The following is a 22,634-nucleotide window of genomic DNA, read 5'->3' on the forward strand; positions in this document are numbered from 1 at the left end:
AGTCTGGGTGGCAGATGCTCCCCACCCCGTTATCTGCCCTTCTCAGGAATGTGACCGTCCCAGCCCTGATGGAAGGGCTCACCTGAGCTTTTTCTGATCTGCTGCATGGAATGCGTATCAGTTTAAGCAAATGCAGCTGCAAAATGGGCTTCAAACTCCTCAGGCTGATTTTCTATGAATTGGACTAAGGAAAACTGCAGAGACTTCTCCTCTGGCAGTATTGCACAGGCAGGAGAGCTGGGAAGTGGAAACAGCCACAGGACAGAAACCTTTTTAATCAGTGTGTCTGCCTGCATCTTTCTCCTCTGTATCTCCTATAACCACTGTAACTGATTCCTTGGCAGCTGGAAACTCTTTTGAACTCAAGTTCTTAATGAGCTAAAGGAGAGCACGGCGCCAGGTAAGAGCTCTTAATTGACCAAACTCTCCTTGGGTTACTCTATGAACAGGAATCATTACGGTCTGGCAATAAAAGAAACACTATTACCAACGTGTGGGGTGGGAGCAGCCCGAACCTGAACAGAGCTAAGATGGCTGATGAAAATGCAGAAATACTAAAACAGACAATGAAATTGGTGGCTATACCTCACTGTTTTTGGCAAGTCAATAGAGTTTCCCCTCACAGACTTGTTGTCCGATGGTGTTAGCTGCTGGCTGGTCCAAGGGTGTTGTGCTGAGGCCGATCTTTGGGCAAGATTTTGGCTGTTTTAGGACAGAGGAACTGGGGACTCCTTTGTACTCCTGTGCAGGGGATCTGGAGGATTGGATTGAACAGATCCTGAACAGGAAGAGCTGAAGCACATGGTTCATTTTTCCATGCATTTAAACTGGTTTTGCCTGCATTTAAACCCCTTTCTCTTTCCTTGTTCTTTTGTTTGTTTGTTGGTTTGGTTTTTGTTTTATGTTTTTGTTTTGGGGGTTTTATTGTTATTGTTGTTGGGGGTTTTTTTTGTTTGTTTGGGCTTTTTGTTTTATTTAATTTTATTTTTTTTTTAGTATGGCAGGTTGTTTGTTCTTTTTTTTTCAGAAGAAAAGGGCTCTCCCTTGCTCTGTGGACAAATGACTTCAGCACCCAGGAACTTTTGGGTGCCCATTGCCAAGGCCTTGCAGAACTGTGCAACGAGGAGACAGGCAAACGCACCCAGCCAAGGCACTGATTTCACCAGTACACTGATTTTCCTTCTGTTTTTATATCCCAGCCCCAATGGGTTTTATGAGCTGGGAAACATGAAAAGCATTTTCCCTGGCCCAAAAGGGCAAGTTTTGGCCAAAAAGAATGTAATGGCATTGCTGAAAGGATAAAGGAAGGGAAATCTTGCCTTGACTTCCTGTACATTTTGTCTCAGCTGTGAGAGAGATGAGGCTCCTTTTGGTTTGGACTAATTGGTGTGAAGAAAGTCATGCTCTGCTTTTCTTTAATGTACTAATTTTACCCTGGTTGGTGGTGGCATGAAGGAGGGGCCTGGTTAATGAGAGAGGAGGGATTTTTGAAGGCAACCCAGAAAGCAACTGCCCACTCGTGTCATCTTTTGACTTTTAGTTATTAAAGCCACATGTGGCAGTGGGGCAAGTTGTGAAGAGGGTGAAAGTTTCAATTGGATGTTACATCAGCTGCTGTTGAACACACACTGCGAAATTTGGGAAACAAGAACTGGGAGAGGGAACTGAAATTCCCGGTGTGATCTCTGACCTCACGGCATAAGGATTTCAGTGCTTTGAGATTTATCCGCTACTATTAGCACAGGCTTGGACCTCGTTATAACTGTCTTTGAGCTATTCTATGTAAAGTACCTTGATCTATGGCTAAAAATCACTATTTAAGTGATTATATATTAGCATGATGTGGGGGTTTTTTATGTCCTCTAATCTTCTAGTTCTGAAGTGGAAGATTTGATGTGTGATGTGAGAAGTGGTACTGCAGGAATACTCTCAACATGTATATGGATTTGCAGAAGTGAGTATATCCAGACTGCTGAGCCCTGTGGGTTTCTCCAAGGGTGACTTTTAGGCTGAGGTTTTCACACCACTCCCATGTAATCCTGCGTTCACCCCATGGTTAATGCAGTGCAGGCAAGTCTTTTCTTGCAGTTTTGATCATTGTACTTACTTGTGAGTTTTGATTTTTTTTTTAGTTTTTCTTTTTCGGGGGGGGGGGGGCAGGGGGGAGATGGAGAGAGGGGCTTGAGACTCCAAAATTCTATTGTGAAAGAGTGTGACAGGAGAGAGGCTCTGTGCTGGGAAAGCAGAGCTGGCTCTGAGGCATAAGGGATCACAAATAAATGATCCTTGGGCACTGCTCCTGGGAGTTAGATGGGTTTTGCAGTCTGGCATGGAGAAATGGTTGTTTTCCCTCTACCTCAGCTGATCCTACCACTGACACTGTTCCAGGAGTTGTCCTTATGCTTTTTTGAAAGGGCTGGCTGGTTTCCCTAATTTTCACAGGAGGGAAATGGCATAGCCCATGACTGCTGAAAGAAAAGGTCTCAGCTCAGGCAGTGGAGTTGTGTGGCTTAGGAAATGGAACTCTTCAGCTTTATCCCTGCCAGCTGCCATATTTTCCATTGCTCCTTTTCTCTTTAGTGCCATAAATCCACAAAGCACACCAGCCTGTCCATTGCCCCATAGTCTCTAATGCCTGGCACGAGCACTTCAGTGGTACACAGAGCCAGGTGTGGCTGGAGGATTTGAAGCCACACAGACACTGAAGGGCTTGGGTGGAGCTGCGAGTCCCAGTGCCAAATTCTTGTCCACTGCTTGGTGGCTCTCTAGATTGACTGTAGCATTCAAGGAGGGTGTGGTGAGAGGACAAACAAGCCCAGTGTTTATTCCAGAATTGTACAGAATAAGGCTGGAAGGGACCTTGAGGGTCATCGAAGTTTCTTGTGCATCATGTTTGGCCTAAAGCACCAGCTATATTTGAGCTGAAACCTAGTCACGTTTACATAGAAAGAAACTTGTTGAGAGCCAGAATTTATTTGTCTGAAAGTATGCAGAGATCCAGATCTACTTTGCCGAAAAAGATAAACTGTTTTAAAAGATGTTCTTGGAAATCTGAGCAATTTTCTCAGTGCCGTGCAATGTCTCAGTGTAACTTCAAAACTCAATTACTTTCTTTTACACTAAACAATGATTAAGCTGTTCAAACCACTTTGCAAACAAACAGCTGCAGCATCCGTAGAATGAGAACTTCTGGAAGGGACCGTAGTGATTGCTTAGATACTTATCTTTGGTGAAATTAGAAATACACACATATTCCCCCCCCTTCTTTCCTCCAGTTCTGAGACTGGTTACGCTGGAAGTTTTGAACTTGTATTTTACATTCTTGTGCCTACCTCTGAACCCATGAAATATAAATAGTTGAAAGTTTGACTTCAACTGCTTCAAGAGGTTTCTAGATTCCCAGATGAAATGCTAAATTGCCTAAAGAGGAGCCTGAAGATGAAACAAACTCTGCAGTAGCGAAGCAGACCTGAAGATTACATATTTCAGTAGTTGATAAAAGCACCACCTTTTCGGGCCCTTCATAAAAGAAAGAATCTGTGTATTAAAGGCCTAGATTATCTGAGCAGACTCCGTAGCCACAGAAATCAAAGGCAAACTGTCGGTTTTCCTTCTGTTTTCCTCTCCAAGGGGTGAACTTCTCTTCAAAAGGATTTATTTTTTTCTGTGGGAACCTAGAAGGAAATCCTGGAAAACAGAGGTTAATATTCTTCGTTTTCAACAGAAAAAGTGGGGGCAGAAAACAAGATATTGAGCTCATGCAAGGCTGAGTAGTCTGCAGGCAGCAAGGTGATGTTTTATCAAAACACTGGGAAAGTAGCTCTTAATTCCTCACTGTTTGGCTTGCTAGTTTGGGAGGGGACATGTGTTGCTTTTCCTTGTGCGGGAACCTTGCCTCCCTGCATAAGCAGCTCCACCCTCTTTGGAGGGCATCGATTTTGCGAGTGCCGTGGTTACATTCCTTTTTAACACGTGACATAGTTTCACCCACAGGCTTAATCCTTGCTAAGAGGCAGGGTCTGCTTTAGTCAGGGCGTTTCAAAAGCCCTTTTGCTGCATGCAATCTCCCTATAGAAGTGTCTGGGAATGGTTTTCTGTTGTTTTTGTGACCCTGCTGGTCTCTAGCTGCATGGGATGTCCAGGCTGTGTGCAGCAGGGGTTGAATGCAGTGGGTAACAGAACGCTTTGCATCCAAAGGTGCCAGCATCCCTGTGGGGCAGCTGGGGCAGGTACCTACACTCCATACATGACAACCCACCTGCTTCCCGTGCTCACGCTGTTTGTGGGAAGTTTCAGGATGCTTTTGCGCCTTCTTTGCTCTGGGTCTTTCCAAAGGGCTGTCTGTCCTTCCATGCAATTCAGAGCAACCTTTGTAGCAGAGCACAGCTGTGGTGGGGGACTGGGGAGACCCAGACCCTGTACCACAGCTCAGCACAGTGGTGCCAGATGCCTGTAAAAGGCAAACACTGTCTGTTGTGTATCATGTGATGGTGTATAGACCCCAAAAGCTTATTCTTTTTGTCAGCTCTTTTTTCCCTCTGTGTTTTAACTTTCTGCTGCTACTTAACTTTATAAAATAATAAATGACAAAAAATATGTTCTTAGAAATTCATGCCTGGGGCTGGGGCTTTTTCTAAGTAGTTTTGACTCTTCAGAGGGAAGCTACTACTAAGCAAAAATTACCATAATTAACTATAGTAAACTGCCTGCCATTTGATGTCTGAGACTTAAAAGCTTCTGTTGGGATCCAGACAGTTTTTGAAAACAAGGTCTCAATGGCCTAATTAAAACAGAAAGGAGAGAGAGATGGGAGCAGGAAAGACTGGTGATAAATCTAAATAAATCACAATAAGCTGACAAGAGGAAAGGTAAATGCAGCCTGGCTTCTTGGTCCAAAATATATAGCCTGGGAAGTCTGGATTTCATCTTGCCCCAACATGCTCTTCCTCTGAAGCATCCTATGAAGGTCCCTTGTTGCTCTGGATCCACTTCAGTGGAAATGGATTTTGGATCAGGGCACAGTGTTTCTCTGAGCAAAAGAGAGACATCCCCTTTAAGATTTCCAATCTTGGGAAAACACATCAGGTTTTGAGTAAGTTCACCCGGAGGCAGCAGCAGCCTTGTGACAAACGTGGGCAACACAAATATTTGTGTAGCAATTAACTGCACAGTGCAATGATAATAATGCAAATACGTTTTTAGTGATAGTGCTTATAGCAGCTTAAATTGGGGCTGTAAATACATTGATTTCCTGGGAAACGGGTACATCAGCAGAACTCCTTTCTCTGAGCTTGTAAGCTGTTACACTGCTACTGCACTGGTGTGGTCAAGCAGGTTTCAAAGAGTCACAGCACATCATAGAAGGGACAGTGCACACAGGCACAGCTGCAGCACGGCAGAGGTTGGGCATATTGCACCAGGGGAGGGTCTTCCCTTGCTCTTCTGCATGCTCAGGCTGCTTCTCTGCTCGGTGAAAGGGGAGGAGGTGAGTCTGCTTTTAAGCATCTTGTGCTGGAAGAAGTCTGGAAAAGGAGTCCATATGGACAGTAGCCTCTAGAAGTGACTGTGGTGGGCTCCTGTTGCTTTCTAGATACTTTCCAGAGGGCTCTGACTGATGCAATCAGTTTGTGTTCTGGTGTTGGAAGGTGTTTTCCTGTAAATAGAGAAGCTTGAGGATCCAATCCTGATCCTCAATCCTGCTGGCTCAGCACCACAGGGCAACACCAGCCACATCCTAGTGAGTATCTGTGCCTGGTGGGAAGGATCCCTTGAGGCCATGAATTCCAATGTCACTACAGCAACATTCTCCACTGCCCCCAAGGATGTGGGCAGCTTTTCCCCTGGAAAACTGTTGCTGCTGGGATATTTTGTGCTGAGATATGGCAGTGCTTGGAGTATGGGTGCATGTCTGGCTGCTTTGCAGGCAGAGTGAATCACAGTGGGAGTTACTACCAAAAATAAGGGTGTTCCATGGCTGAGGACCTCATGGTACCTGCTCATACTGCTGTGAATGGAGGGAGCACATCTACAGACTCTGGCCTCAGGGGAACAGGCTGTATCCAGCCCTACAGGTACAGCCTCACAGCCCAGCTCGGGCTGAGGACGGTGACCTTGCATGGACAAATGGAGCCAGCTGTTGAGGGGTAGCCAGGACATAGCTACTCCTCTCAGCTTCTGCACCTCATACCTGGTCACGATGCACATGCAAGGTTTGCTGTGTCTGTGCCATGTCACACTTGTGAGCTGGAAGCTGACACAGGTGAAACATGTCTCCCAGTCTGAGCTCTACCTAGAACTCTTCTTGCAGCCTTCTTCAGTGCAAGCAGACATTCCAGGAGGCTCATGTGGCCTTTACAACCTCACAACTTCCAGCTGAAACGAAATAAGGAGTAAAGAGAACTGCTTGAAGGAGTTTGCACTTCTAGACAAATAATCACACTTTGCCCTTGAGGAAAAAGGGCACTGCATTGCAGCTGCCTTCCTGCTCTGATGATGGTTGGGTATCTCCCTAAGCCTTTTAATGAAAGTAATTGTGCTCACCTTTCTCAAAGCCCTGATTCAATGTTGGTTTTCCTGACTGTCCCTTTTGGCTTTTTGTGTGGTGGGAGAAGCAGTTAATTTTCCTTCTGATGTTGACTCATCCCCAGTTGCATCTCTCTAATGTAAAAGTGAGCTTTTGAGTTTGGCTCCATGAATCCTGCTCTCCTCCCTAAGTCCACAAATGAGGCTGTAACCATGGCAATTCTGTTGCTGCTCAGACAAACCATCAATGTGGAAGACTCTTGGCCTAGGATCCATAACGGGAAAAGCAAAGCTTTCCTTACTCTGAGAGCTCAAAGCAGAAGAGAAGGAAGGAGCAAAGAAAGGTTACTGGCCACTGTTTGGTTGTGGCTGCAGTGTCTGGGTTAGACCTGGTGGGTCAGAGCGGAGATCTGTGACAACACTGTGCTGTCACCAGCACAAACACCTGTGCAAGAACAGGGTGAGCAGAGAGCGATCTGCTTTCCTTGCTGCCATGCTGTACTCCTGGTGATCTCAGAGGCTTCCAGAACCAGACATTGTGTCTCCTCCATTTATCTATAGGCTAAAAACCCTGGGCTGTGTTATGGCTTCTGTAAGGCTGCATAAGTCCAGTGTGATTACACTTACTAAAACAGGATCACCTTGGCATTCCTTTCCCATGCTGTTACCATTACAGATGTCATAGCTGCATCCTGCCAAACTTCCTCAAGGCAAATTCCAAGCACAAATGAGAAAAAGCTACTTTTCTGGCCAGTGGAGCTGAGCTATCCAGCAACTAGAATAAACTAGGCCATTGAAAATATAATTTCTTATATCCAGTGGGCTATAGGAGAGAAATTACCTATTTGTTTAATACAAGAAAGTCTAAAATGGGATGTTCCATGTTTAATGGCGGTTCAGTTCAGTAGTACAGATGACCTGATCCAGTGTCTTCCTGATCCTGAATTTTTTTTAACTTTCCATTTGTATGTCTTTAGTTGTACAATTATTGTCAGCTCTGATTTTTGTTTTGCTAGTCAGCTCCTGCTGAGATGATTCAACTCACTAAGTTGGCACAAAAAGAAACTTGCCCAAAAGTTTTCCCCCAGGATAGAATAAAGGAAGCATTTTCTGTCAGATTAGTGAGCTGAACTGGCTCTTTGGAGCCTTGACACAAGGACATGGGAGGACAAGGACATGGGTCTGATAATCAGATTGGGGAAAGAGAGGAGGAGAGGTAGGAAGACTATGACTCACTTTTCTGGTGCAAAAAAACTTTTTAAAATAGTCATGTGTGCAGCTGAAACATACCATGAGCTGTGACACCCAGCATTATGGGAGATTAATCCTGTCCACAGATTTTCAGCTTTTTTCAGCCACAGTGGATGTGTCAGACAGTCTGTGTTAATTGCAGTGCAAAAGCCCAGCATGAGGATAACATTGCTTCTTTCTGGGGAATGATTGTTCTTGGAGTTATGAATGGTTTTGTCTGAAATTTATCCCAGAAAACCTCTACAAGATTGTTTACATGATTGTGCCTTCTTTAACCTAATTATTCAGCAGAAGCCCCACGTGGAGCTGCAGCGTATGCTGTCAGAAGCAGAGGCACTGCTGTTAGACCTATTTTGCTCCCTAAACAGCATTAGACATGGCAAAGAAAGCAGCTATCTATGCTACAGTTGTTACAAGCTGTTTTCCCACCTCCTACCTACCCTTTGAGATGATAATGTCTGCAAAAGGCAGCAGTATATGTACAGTATTTATGTGCTATAAATTGTAGCACTTACTGTGAAGTGCACTGTGGTGATGGAACTCCCTTTTCTTGTTCTCTGACTATTTGGGACATGTCTTTCCACCACTGCTTGGTGGAAAGGCACAGCAGGAACTTACACCTGCAGCAGAAATTTCTCCCAGGAATCAGACACAGGTCTAAATTCAGATACAAGTGACTTGGTAGCTGGAAAAAGTACCTTAGGGTGGCAGTAGGAACCACTGGAGGTTTGTGATAGCCCTGGATCCTGGAGACCACTCATCTTTTTATTGGGATGGGTCAACTCTCTGGACCTGCCTCTGAGAACTAATGCCATGAGAACTAATGTGGTTGTCTTATTGCACTCATGTGTCCCTGTGGTCCAGACCTGCTATCTGGTCAGGAAGGCACTTCCATAGATAGTAAAGTCTGATTCCTGTTCTGATCCCTCTTGCTGACTGCAGAAATGAAGCAGTGGGCTTGTAGTGTGATGCTGTTGCCTGAGGAAGGATGAAGCAAGGAGTATATGCTGGTAAAACAGTGGGCCAGGGAGCTGTAGAGGCAGAAGAGGTTCAGTGTTGTAGGTAATCCTAGGAAGATTTGGGCATTTTTCCCGAATGACCTCCTTGTTGTTGGAGGGAACTTGTTATGAGTGAGCGTGGCACTTGCTCTCTCCTACCACCTGCTGGGGACTGAATACATTTCTGTGACTTTTAGTCTTGCAATAACCTCAGGCTGCCCAGCACGAGGGGCAGTGTTATGAGCCCTGACGGATGTCTCTTTGTGATCTCGCAGATGGAATCTACTGTAGAGCTGTCCATAAATCCCAAACAGTGCATCCAGAGGTGGAAATGTGGTTACTACAGACTACATACACAGGCAATGGTGGGAAAGGGCCATACCTTCTGCACTTGGATCAAGTATCTGGACCCGAATTGTGTGACTGCTCAGTATAGCAGTGTCAGATGTTCCTGCAAGTGCAGTGCTTACCTTGTGCCTGACTGTTATGTCCTGCCCACGCCTCGCCTTGGAAGAGGATCTGTCTCGTGCTTCATGCCAGCAAATGCCCAATTACAGCACTAACACAACATAAACTGCAGGTTATTGATGTCAACTGGCTGCAATTTCACCAAATTTGAAACTTCTGGAGCCAGGTGCTAGGCTGCCTTCTCCACATCATGCTGCCAAAGCACCTGTTTCTGAGGACCATCTCTTCCCTTCCTGAACATTTCGTGCCAAAGGCCATGCTGTCTGCAACTCCTGCAGCAGCTCCCTAGGGCACAGACTGTGTGTGGATATGTCCTGACACATCCTCTTCCTCCTCTTGTAGCTTTATGCAACTCCCTACTCTCATCTTTTCTCACACTGCTGCTCCTTTCAGCAGCTGAAACAGTGGTTTGTGAACTCTGACTGAACTGATGGGATCTCTTCATAACACTCCACATTTCTGCAATTAGTTGTTGGGGTTTTTTTAATTTAGTTTTATTTATTTTTAACAGGCTCTGTTCCCAGATTTACTGAGCTGAGTGCAGTTGCTTAGCTTCATTATTCTGTTGCAATAGGTCTGCTGGCAAGTTTATTAAGCAATAAGGGATGAAAGGCAGCAAGTTTCTAGGTGGTTATAGTGTGTGTTGGCTAGTGTTGATAAGGCACAAGGTCGAAGGCTCACAACTTTAATCACCAGAAAAAAACACCCTGGAGAGACAGGATCTTATTGGTATAATGGCATGGAAGTGAGTCATAAAAAAGAGACTGCTATAAAAACTACCCATTCCTCTTTGCCTGGAGAAACTGATGCTTAGGAGAGATTGTTTGTAAAATTGCTCTAATGTCACATCTATGGCTGTCTTTCCCCCAGGGGTTATGGGCCAGGTGTGAACTTGAAATGGAAATCCCTCAAACCAGCTCCTTTCTTTATCTGCTAGCCAGAGAGAGCTCCAGTTTCGTTGATGAAATTATTGCTGGGGGTCCTCCTCTCCCTGAAGGAGCCCTGGAGCTTTCTGTGTCTGTAGGGGACTTGTCAGATCTTGCGAAGTCTGGCACACTGCTGCTGGTGGTGGCCCTGCCTTCTGGTGCTACTGCTTCTCGCCTGCCAGCATCCCATAGGTGTCCTGCATGATTGGGAAGAAGCATCATCATCCTTTGGCCTGAAAATAGCTGCAGCCATACCATTTTGTGCATGTGGACTCTGTTTTCCCTAAGCAAGCAGGTCATGGACTGCTGTCTCATTCTTTCATATGTACTCGTGAGAAATCCAACTTTAAAATTTTTGCTCATGTGTCTACTTTGTCACTGGTCATCATCATGATATTTGGCAAGTCGTCACTGCTATCAGATTCCTGGCCTTACACCCCCCCTGTATATATGGGCTAATAGTACAGCATAACACAATACAGTAATTTCAGAGTGAATTGACAAGTTTTGGAGGATTAGAGACATATCCTTTAGGAATGCTAAGTAATCATAGTGTCTCCCTACAGAGGTTATTAGAAATTGAAAGATGACATCTGAGGGAAAACTACGATTACAACAACATAGACAAGCCAGATGGGCAAGTGATCCACACAGCTTATGTCAAGAAAACAGGAAGCATCTGTCTTTGTGGGGAATGGAAGAAGTAATAAATGGATCACATACAGCCTGGGAGATTGATAGCTGTAATTTGGCAGTGGCTGTTCAGCACTTCTATCAGCAATGACAAAGTGGCCTGCAGCGTTACCTGCTTCTTAATCAATCTCAGTATGGAAGGGGCTGGAGATCTCTCTGTAGAGAGAGATCTTACGGATCGAAGCAGCAGTGACATAGAACCATATGGAAGACCATATGTGAGGACAACATCTGTAGAGTCATCTTTTCTTTCTTGTATTTTCTCCCCTTCTTATCTTATTTATTTGTAAAGGGTTGTTGTATACATATACATATGTATACATATACATACAGATCAGCTACACAGCTATAGCAGAAGAGCCTGGTAATTGTGAATTAGATTCTTGTGGCAGGGAAACCTGAGCAGCAGAGTCCCATGATGGTGACAGAGAAGTAGCATATTGCTGATTTAGTGCAAAGCCCGGCCCTGTTGTAGGGGATCAAGGCTGGAGGGGAGCTGTGCATTACATTGTTGTGGGTCACCAAAGTTGGTGTAAATTCCTGGCATTACAGGACACTGTAAAGTAAAAGTGCTTGTCCTTATTTAGTAGTTCTACATCAGGTGACTGGATTAGTCTGAGCCTTTTGTAGGTAGAGTGACGTGACAAGGGTTAATATGCTCAAGAGTTTGTCTGTTCCCCAAACCCTACATCCCAGATGACTTAATGGGAGAGATTACCTCTGTCTGCTGATGTTGCCCCATCTATACAACACTTTGCACTGCACTAAGCTTTTTGCAGCGTGCTGCTCAATCAGACAGCAGAACTCCCAGAAGTTTTCTCCACCTGGGCTGTGGGAGGAAACAGAATATGGCAGAGCTGGACATCAGAAATAAGGAGTTGCAGGTCTGTTCTTGGCCCTGGTTCCTTGTGGCAGAGACCTCAGGGCAGGGGTTTCAGAGATTCAATGAACAGAGGAAGGACAGGAAGATGAGAGAGGTCAGCAGAAGGGAAGCGTCCAATGTCGTGGGCACCAGTCCCTGGACCTCAGCTGAGGATGATTTATCCATAGATATTCCTTGGTGTGAGTGCAAGGTAGTCCTGAAGGCTTACTGGTTCAGACACAGCCTAAAAGCCTTGCTGAGGAATAGCTGTAGTAGAAGCAAGAATGGAGCCTAGGTCTCCAAAGTCCAACACCTGTGCTGCAGTCCTTGGAGCTGGCTTTGCATCTGGAGAAAGTACTTAAGTGATAGTCTAAGGTGACTGAAGGGAAGCTGGACCTGTCAATCTGTAAGCTGTGCTTCCTGATGTGGCAAGTGGGTTATGTCCTTTATTTTGTGTGTGTAAGTCAGCAAATGGAGGGCTTTGCCTTTCACCTGACACGGCCCCAGATTTGAAATACAGTGTTGGAGAGAGGCTTACTTTAAGGACAGAAAATTGTGGTTTACTGTTTTATAAGTCTGATTCTGTTTATAGCCCTTTTCCTGTTCTGTTCAACTTAGTAAAACAGAATTTCATCTGGAGTAAATAATGTAACTGTTCCTTCCAGTGGAACTGTGATGATTCACACCAGCTTGAGTTTGGTTCCACTAACCTTAACTCCTCAGTGCAATTAAGTAACATAATTGTGCTCTCATACCCATGTTTCACATCTTTGAGACTACAGCAATGATTTTATATAACCTGGGATAAATTCAAACCTGAGATAACTTCTTTAAGGTCATACTGCTTCTGTTAGAGGTGGAGATGTTCATGACTGGTCAAGCCTGATTTTTATATGACTCAGTGCCTGAGTGTGTAAGATTTTTAGTAGCACAGTGGGTACCTCATGTCTCTTTGCTTCGGGAGCCCTGATGACACTGATATCTCAGTGTGGTGCTTTAGCACTGGCACTCCAGGGAGAAACTTATCAGGAGGTGTTGGCACTCTGGCTGAGCTGTACTGGAGATAGATAAGTGGAAAGCAGTTTGGAAACAGCCTCAGCACCTAAATGTTTTCCTTCGGTGTAACACTTTGCTGCTGTGGTTAAACTGCAAGGATTTCTGGACAGGGGTTATGCAGAACTGTGGACATTCACCCTGTGCCAGTTAGAGTAAGATAGCTGGTTAAACAGCAGCTGAACTGCATTGATCACTTCCCTTTCATTTAAAGTCCAGAGTCCCTAGACAAGAAGGATATGAAAGAAAGAGGGAGTGAATTGACATTGTAGCAATGGATTTCCTTGCCCCATCATCTTGTTCCTTCATCCACCTCAAGGTCTAGTTGTTCATCACAAGGCCTTAACTTTGAGCTTTAACTGAAACCTCTCTCTTGCTTTGTTGTACAGTGAAGATGTACAGTGAATCTTCCCATGGCTGCTGCAGTGACTCTGGCCAAGAACCCGTGCCATAGCCCTCTCACCTCCAGGAAAGATTAGAGTGAGCCAGGGAGAGGCAGTGAGCCACAGTAAATTGAGCCTGTGATCTACTACAGAGCTCTCTTCTCTAAAAATTCTCCTGCCACTGAGGAAGGCAAAGTGGTTTCGTGATGGATTTCATGAAATGGGACACCTGAGAGCAACAGCTATTTGAGAAGAGAGGTGTACTTTATGGAGAGATTATGTTTTTGTTTAAGCTTGCTTGGATGTCAAGATGACAGCTGCGTAGAGGTTGTGTGGACAAATGAAGTGAGAGCTAATGCTCAGCAAGAGCAATGCAAGCTTCCCAGGGGGCATGGGTTTGCAGTACAACACGAAATCAGATTTCAGAGATCAGCCATGCTGAAAAGGTATTGACTGAAGATAAAATGCAAGTACTTACCTGCTTGTTTTCTGCAGTGCTTTATTGCTCACTTTTGTTTGGTTTTGCACTAAGTAAAGGGATCTTTGTATTCTCTCTGTCAGGGCTACCCTTAGCAGGCCCACTGAGGTCATCACTCTTTCCTCATACAGAAGGGCTGAATTACAAGGAATAAGGCAAGGCTTCATTTTCCGAGTATGCCAACAAACAAGATCTTTCATGATTGGCCATATCTGCTGTGGACTGATGTGACCCCCTTCATCTCTTGAAGGATTTTTGGCCTTGTTTCCCATTATGGAGTGAGAGAATAAAAGAGGACAAAAGAAATGATGTGACCAAGTATTGCCCGCTGTGCTATCCTAGGCCTTGCAGGGGGATCATCTGGTCCATCAGCCAAATTTCTGACCACGGACAGGTGCTGCAAAGGGAGCTGTGTGGGTGCAGACTGTTCTGTGCCATGGAAATCATGAATGTTTAAGTTAATTTAAATGAAAATCCAAAGCTCAGGGTTTTTCTGGAGGACTCCAGAGTGATCTGCTGAGGAGTTTTTCCCATATCATGGATGACGTGTGGAGACGGAGTGAGGCTGTTAGCCATGAATCACCAAGTGGGCAGAGCCTTGGACTATGAGATCTGCTGGCATGATTCCCATCTGGGAGAAGGCAAAGTGGCAGCTGAGAGTAATATCAGCAAAATCCTGCCATTGGTAACAAAGCTGAGAGGTGGCTCAAGGTCTTTTTCCCCTCTCTCCTGTGCTACTTTGTTCTCCTTTCCCAGGGACCAAAAACACATTCATGGGGACTGTGTGACAGGGCGCAGTCTGGCTTTGTGCAGGGAGGGAGGGAAATCTCTGTGGCTGTCTGAACAATAAGATCTCTCATGTCAAGGTTGCTTCACAGAAAGAACTACAGGGTGTTCTAGGTATCCTAGAAGACTGCTAATCCTTGACATTCTCACCTGGGAAGTGCCAGATCCTGCCTATGTTTCTGCATTTGTTGGTACTCTTTTAAATCCCATTGGAGCTGAGAAGAAAAGAGGGTCATGACTCCATTTACCTTGAAGTTGAAGGAAGGCTTCTGCTGACCCTGCTTGTGGTGGATCAGGTACTTCTTTGTTCTGTCCCTGCAATCAGGCCTTCCATTTGCTTTTCCATAAAAATTACCAACCACCTCAGAAAGCCCTATTCCCACTCTTGACAGCCAGGGTCACGCAGGACTCATTAAAGAAAGTAAATAAAGGATGTGGGCATGCCTGGCAGAGACAGCTTTCTTGTGCTGCCAGCAGGCCCTCTGCCAGGTAACACCGAACTCCCGGCGAGAGCTTCTCAGAGCACCTTTGGGATGTGTACAGAAGAGTTCTGTGGTGAGATGAAATATTTAAAACCACTTTGGGTTGAAGCGAGGTGGGAGAGCAGCAGCCTCTTTAATCTGTGCACAGTTTTAAGACTGCATGTGAATCATTGATGAGGAGGGAAGAGTGTTTCTGAAGCTCTGGCAGGTCATTAAACCTGGTGATGGACTCATTAAAGAGGGAGCTGCATGGGAAGCCCTGGACCAAAGTACCAGGAGTATTTCACATGTATTGCCCTGAGGAGCGCCAGCACTTTTTACCTGTAACTTTCAGGGTATTGTTGCTGTTTTGTATTAATGAAGGCAAATGTCTTAGGTCAGTGAATTGTGTTGCATAAGAGAAAATGTGTGAAAAAAGCTCTTTGATCTGTCAGGCAAAAACATAAGAAGATACAATAGCTGGAATTCAGGACTTATGGTGTTTCTAAAGATCTGATTGTCTTGTATATGGGGGTTGGATAAATCACCACTGCAAACTCTTTTAACTGGGACTTAATTGGGTTGGGGAAGGTGGGGGAGTGTTGCAGTGTTAGTATTCCCATGGCTTCAGTGGAAGAGAAGCAGAAAATGCCTCTTTGCCAAGTGGTATCCTCAAATCCATGTGTGTTCACAGCTTCTACTGGCCTCAGTGCCCACACCGTAGTGCTATTTGACCTCTACTGTACCTGCTGATCTGTGCCTTAGGCTTTCTCTGACCCACCTGCAAAGATTGTACATGCTGTTCAATGGGTTAGATAATTTTCTGGCCATGGCAATGACAGATGCGGTGTCAGATGACCCCTTTGACTGCTTTGAATTTTGTTCTCTTCTGAAAGAATTTTGCTTTTCAGCAAAACTGTGCTGAAGTGTTGGCCATAGACCTAAGTAAACCTGGCCTTATTGCTTACAGTCCCTGTACTTCATCTCTAATTGTTAAGTACACAGACCTAGATACTTGGATGGTGTAAACTGGTATTACCCTCTTGGCTTCAGATAGGTTTACAGGATTTGAACAATATCCCCTGATTACTGTACATTTACATAGCTGTGTTGCAAAGCACCGTGCAAATGTCATGCAGAGGAGATGATATCTGCCTTCCTCAGGCGGCTGGACATTGTCCCTCAGCTGGCAAACAATCAGCAAGTGACCTTTTCTGCAAAAAGCTGCAGCTGTCTGCCCTTGCTTCCCTGGCCCTCAGGAGAGAGTGGGAACAGCTGCAAAGAGAAAGAGCCTTCAAATTTGCAATGTGGAGGAGGAGCAAGGAGTTAACAACGTGGAGGATGCTTCTGGGTTGAGAACTCTGGGCTTCTCTGCCTCTTGGTCTGGAGGAGAACAAAAGCAACTGAAGGCAACTTAAAGTAAGGGCTCGTCCTCAGTGGCAGAGCTGTCAGAATTTTTCACTCAGATGAGGCCTTATGGCTCAGGTAAGTCCATGCGTTGCTTGAAGCCATAGGTGGTGGTGGGGTGGTGAAAGAGCTTCATTACCCTTGCTGGGTGTGGTAGCTGTGTCTTGATGTTTATACCTCCTACTTAAACTTTTGCTGGGACATCTTACTTCTAAATGCAATTGCTTCTGGCAGTGTGGAGAGCTGATTGCTGCTTAATATTGCTTAGGAATTCAGAACAAGTGGAGAAGAATTAAATACAAAGTTCTGTTCCTTCTGCACATAAAGTTATCAAAGATGCTCTAGTTTTGTCCTCAACTAAACAGTAATTGAGTTTCTGTTTCTTTTGCTTTTTTTTTTTTTTTTTTTTTTTTTTTTTTTTTAGTTCATTGCTTGAAAGAAGCTCTGCCTTGAATGAGCTATTTCCAGAAATCCTGTAAGCAGTGTGCTCAGTGGAGGTGGGAAGAGTGGTATGTGCGAGGACTTGGGAATGCACAGTTGGGTATAGGGAGTGCAGTGGGAAAGAACAAATGAATTCTGACACTGTAAGTGAAGATTAAGCAGTGAAGAGAGTGCAGCTTCAGCTGGCAGTCATTGCATGAACAGCTTGGATATTTCAATAATCAGTTTAAAGTTGAGTTTATCAGGCTCTTCAAGGTGTGTGGTTGTAGCTCAGAGCCATTGAAAGTCAAGAGAGATTATGGTGGTGTGGTGTAAAAATGCTTTAATGCAATCTCTTCCATCCGTTGGAATAGGAGATAGAACTGCTGTTGTCAGGAGTAGTTTTCTGTTGCTCATGATCCTAAACTCCCATTCTCAACTAGGAGCAGAGAAGGAGGAAGATGTTATTTATTTGTAGAAAGCTCAGTCACAACCTGAAGCTGAACCACCTCTGAACTCTCCTAGTGGACTGTGGCTCTCCAGTCCCATGAAAGTATCTGTTTTCCTTCTCCTCCAGTTGAACAAAGTGACCTGCAGTGGATAGACAGAGGCAAGAGCTTGTCCTTGCCCAGACATGCTCTGACTGGTGAATGTCACTCACTCTGAAGTCAGTGGGGCTCTGGGGAATGACCTCTTTGGCTGTGCTCTCCAGGCCATCAGGTAGAAATCTGCACAAGCTTCTTCTTGCAGGGGGGCTAGAGTAATTTGTAGTGTGTTTTTCATTATTTCTACTTTGGCAAGTCCATAGGCAATTGCTTTGAGGAGAACCAGCTCCCTTAGGAATCTCTGCCTAGGGATACCCAGAGGCTATGCTGTCTGTGACACTCATCTGCCTGTAATTACAGGCAGTAAATCCATTACATGCTGCACTAAGAAATTAATCTTTATATCCCACTTAATCAAAAACATCTTGTTAGAACTGTTTGTTCCATTTTGGGGCTCTCTGGTGTGTGATTTCTCTTTGTGATTTCCATCCCTCAGACTGGAAGGGACTCTGTTCCCATCAATTTCTCCAGTGTATAGCCAGCCTTCAGCTGGGATTTTTGGCAGCAAGCAAAGGGCAGCCAGGGCCTTGACTACTGTTAGCTGTCCCACAAGCAATTACTGCAGCTGCTCGCCATTTCAGCACATGGGGAGGTTGAGACTTGACCCAGAGGCAGGAGCAGTGGTTTGAGATCCAAACTTGTGCCATGGCTGGATGTAGTGATGGTGTCAATATGGATTGTACTTGCCTGCAAGTGTTTTTATTGTGTTCTGATGACTGAATAGCCAGAAAATAACTTATTTTTTACTCAGTACCAGAGGTTAGCCTGATCCTTCTGCTGGGCAGTTAAAGGTGCATTCCAAGGACACCTCTTACTGAGAGAGGAATGAACAGCCAATCTCCCATCACATTGTGCCATTAAAGAAGAAAAATGTCTGTGTTATGCTTCCCCTCTGGAAGGAATTTGGTGCACTTGATATCATTCCATAATCTGCTATGTCTTTTCATTCTATTTCTTTCAGCAGAACAATGTGTCAGTCTGAGTGGGACAGCAGAAGACAGAGACAGGTGGGAGGGAAGTTCAGTGGGAAAAAACATCCCAGAAGAAGCTACCACTTCTTCCCAAAGCTGAAAGGCTGGAAGAAAATGCATTTGAAAAGGATGAAAATGCTGAATATAGTTTATGTGGCTAGAGGATAAGGAATGATACATGTGCAGTTGCTGAATGTGTGCTGGGGAATGTCCTACACAGGGTTAGTGAGAGCAGTAACATAAAGTTAAGGAAAGGGGCAACTCTATGCTGGAAAGAATAGAAATTGTCCTGGTGAGAGATCTTTAGGAAGCTGTGGGTAATTCTCTAAAAGGAAGTGATAAACTCTCCATGGCTGGGGTTGTTTGGAAAGTAAACTGGACAAAACAATAAGAAATATTCTCTAAGGACCACTTATCTGTCAATTTGATGGATTAATGACCTAATTGATCCTTTGGTTTCCTTCCGTCTCTCATGCCTACTGTTCGTGAGCAGCAGCTTTTAGTCATTGGGAATGAACTGGGTGAAACGAATAGTGTTACTGGAAATACTCATTTCCTTTCAATGATTTGGTCTTCCAGGCCTCCTGGTCATAATAAAGCTTTGGTGCTGTAGGAGATAGAATGGGTATTGGTCTCAGAGGCTGCTAAACTGAAATGTGCTTTTTGCTTTCCCTATATGGCCTAGAGTTATTTCTGTCTCTCAGGTAGGATACTCTCCTGAGACCTGGCTCAGAGCTGCCTATTCTTACAAAGCTATGGCAGTTCATTGTTGCTTCTACATCTATGGTCTGGTCTGTGCCAACCTATTTGCAGGCTTCTTGGGGCTTTTACAAGGCACAAATAGGCAGATTGTTTGTATTTTGCATCATTTCTCATGAGTTTGGGCTATCTGTTGAGGCAAACCAGATGGGAAGCTTTGTAAACATTCTTTTCCCTCCTCCATGTGTTTTCCATCTACCAAGTTTCCTGTGCTGCCTTACTTCCCACATGTCCCATATAGGAATTGGATACATGATCAAGGAAAGAGAAAGGGCATGATATCTGTATTTTGGTATTCTTGGAGCCTGGAAATTACTTTCTGTGCATTGGAGGAAGCTTCATGATGTTCAAGATACTTTAGAGACCAGAACCTGCTGGTTCACTGAGACAACATCAAAGTGGTTGGGGGTAAGCATAGCTGGGTCTTGTACCTCCCTCATTTCATCCCAGTGATGATGAAGGGCATCCTTTTTTCTCCTCATTCTCCTTGACTGTTTACTCTTGCCTCTGCCTTTCTCTGTACCATTTAGGATATGTGGACCATGGGTACATCTACTGTGCTGCTATACTCAGGATTTCAAGTACTGAGGAAACTATCTTGCTCTAGTTTCCTTGACATCTCTTTCCCTTTGTACATCTGCTGGTAAAGCAGCCTGGCAATAGATGAAACTTTAAATACATTAGACATTCATTTGCATTTGAAGAAGGAAATAAAATATGCATGACTCACCATAATTCAGATTCACAAACTGTTTCCAGATTACCTTTCTGCAATCAAAATTTGACTTTTTAAAACACTTCTAATGACTGTAGGTGGTGGTAACTTTTTTATGTGGTTTAAATGGTGGAGTTCCCAGGGCATTCAATGAAAACTTCCTCATTTGATGGAGGTGATCTCTGGATTTCATGATTTCTTTTCAGAGTCTTCAGATCTGGTAAACTGTGAGCATCATCAGTCCCCCTAACCTGGAGTGGGGTTACACAGACTGAGCCTTAGTTGGAATTGGTCCCAGTATTTTTCATATGCCTGAACTCAGCTCAGTCCTTGTCCTTTTCTTGTCTTGTTTGCAATGGCTTCTTTTCTCAAACTGCTTACAGGTGTCTGTTCCCTTGGAGCTTCTTAGCAGATTGCATTTACTGCTTATATCCTGGCCAACACAACCTTGGCAAATGCTACTTGAAGCTGCAGAGTTCCTATAATCCCCTTATGTCTTATCTTTCATTATTTTCGTGCGTACATGTTCTGTTTAGTATTACCCAGTAGTAAAATTACCAGAAGGAAATGGCAGTGGAGCAGAACCAGTGATCATCTATCTATATGTCAGTCTAATCTGAAGTTCATTGGCACACAGAGCACAAACTTTATGCTGAAAGGAGATTCCTGCAGACTGTATCCTTAGCTTGTTCAGTACAATGCAGGATTTCTGCATGTATGAGAAGGGATGTGGTTGCACATGTGAAGAGCAGTTCAGATTTTGGAGTCCTTTGGGAGAAGCAGTGGTGGGCTTTTTAGACGTGGAGACTGATGATGAAGGGGCATGAAACTGGTGAAGGAGTGATCTGTTAATATCAAATACTGGAAGATTAGAAAAATAAGTGTCTTCCGGAAAAAAACCAGGACTTGAGTCACTTGGAGGGGAGTGGTGTATATAGTCCTGGCAATCCCAGTTTTTGTTATCTCCAAGTAGCTGGAAGGGAAATTGAGGAAAGAGGTCCTTGTGAGGAATGAAAAAAATTATTAAATCTGAAAAGGTCCAGTTATTCAGAGCCCATATGCAGTCATTTCTCCAGCTGCTAAAACTGGAAAAAAGTAGAAAGGCTTTCAACATATATTCATTGGCAGTTGGAGGGGAAATATCCGCTGTGCTCTCTGTTTCCTTTGTCCACTTCCTTTTAATGACTGCCCTTAGAATAGCAGCCCTGCAATTGAACCAAAGTAAATTCTGCACCACGTTGATTAGTTTTGTGTGCCCTGTGGACAGAGAATGAAAAGGCTAATGATGATTTATGTGTGAAACCAGAACAGTTACATCAACCTGCTGAGCTGTACAATGCACCTGTTGAATAGAGACTGCATCTCCACAGGGTACAATGCTTCTCACTGACACATCTGCTTTACTGAAGTGGTTCTAGCTGATCCCCCTCATCTTTAGAGGTGGGAGCATCCTGTGTGCTATTGCTGTGATGCTTGACAACAGGGAGGAAAACTTTCTGTGCTCAGCTGCTGACCAACAACTAGGATACAGGATTATTAATAACAGGTGTCACTGAGCTGACTGTACCTGCTGAACTGGGAATCCAGGGAGGCGACAGAAATGATCTCTCTAGGCCAGTTTATTGTAGTCAGTTCCTCAATAATGTGAATATTGCAACTTTGGAGTTAATATTTTCTTTTAGAAGCTTATAAGAGGTTTGTGGTTCTCCCTTCTGGATTCTGCTAAGGCCTGATTGAGCAGGAATGGGGAAAGAGGACCTGTAAAGAGACTAAATCAGAACGGTAAGCCTAAGAGAAGTGGACAGTTTGACTGGCAAGTCGGATAATTTTCCTTCTGGCTTTTGTGTTTTGGTGTTGTCAGCAGCAGCCAAAAGCTGATCACTGCATGCTGGAGCTGGACTCTGTTCTGACCTTGTTTACTGCTCCTGGGTCTGTGTGCTGGTACTACCTATCGGAAATACTCCTGGGGCATGGCAAGCTATAGGCTGAGTCTTCAAGCTGTGCAGGTTTGTGGTGCAGGGGCAATAGTACATGAGATAGAAGCAAATAGTACGAGTACCATTTGGGTAATGGCTGTTTATTAATATTACCTATTCTCTGGCTGCTATTTGGCAAACACATTATAGGGCAGCTAGACTGCCCTATAAAGAAATTCAAATGACTTCTTGAAATGGAGATGTTCACTTGTTCTGTGGAGTTTTTGTAGAGGGCATGTAACCCTCAAGGGTATGCTATTTTCCACAGATCCTTACCTTTTATGATTTTATTTCTAATGTTGATTCATGTGTGAGGCTTGGGAGAGCCATGTATAACCCAGAAGGTGGTTGTCACCTTTAATCCTGCTGCCACACCTTGCCAACAAGATCAAGTCAGAAATTATCTTCTCTATTGATTTAATGTGACCTCTGTTTAGCAGAGAACACAGTTAAATGCAGATATACAGCTCTTCCTGGCTTTGTGGTCCTTCCATCCCTTAACATGGGTGATAGGGAATAGGAATATCAGTCCTAGCTGCCAGGATGCTTCCTCTATTGAACCTGTGCCATTATGTCATGTTCTTGGAAGTATGAAGGTTGTTCTTTAATGCCTCAATTAGAAACAGTGGCTTTGGGAGTTATTCCACCTGTAAATGAAGAGATGGCAGGAGAAGGGAAGAGTTAGAAAATGTCATCTTCTCTTTGTGTCATGAGGATCTCTGCTGTGCTCACTCACCACCCAGAGTTAAGTGTTAGAATTGTTCCCAGCTGAGCTGAAATGGGACAGGACTGTGCAGAGCTTCTTAATCAAGCAGATCTTCTTGGTATCAGTCACTGTTGGGATGTTCTATTTTGAAGCTCCTTGGTTGTATTTACTAATGCCCTTATGATGTCTGTCCC

Source organism: Manacus vitellinus, unplaced genomic scaffold (genome assembly GCF_001715985.3).
Source record: "Manacus vitellinus isolate BGI_N305 unplaced genomic scaffold, ASM171598v3 scaffold_15_pilon, whole genome shotgun sequence".
NCBI classification, from domain to species: domain Eukaryota; kingdom Metazoa; phylum Chordata; class Aves; order Passeriformes; family Pipridae; genus Manacus; species Manacus vitellinus.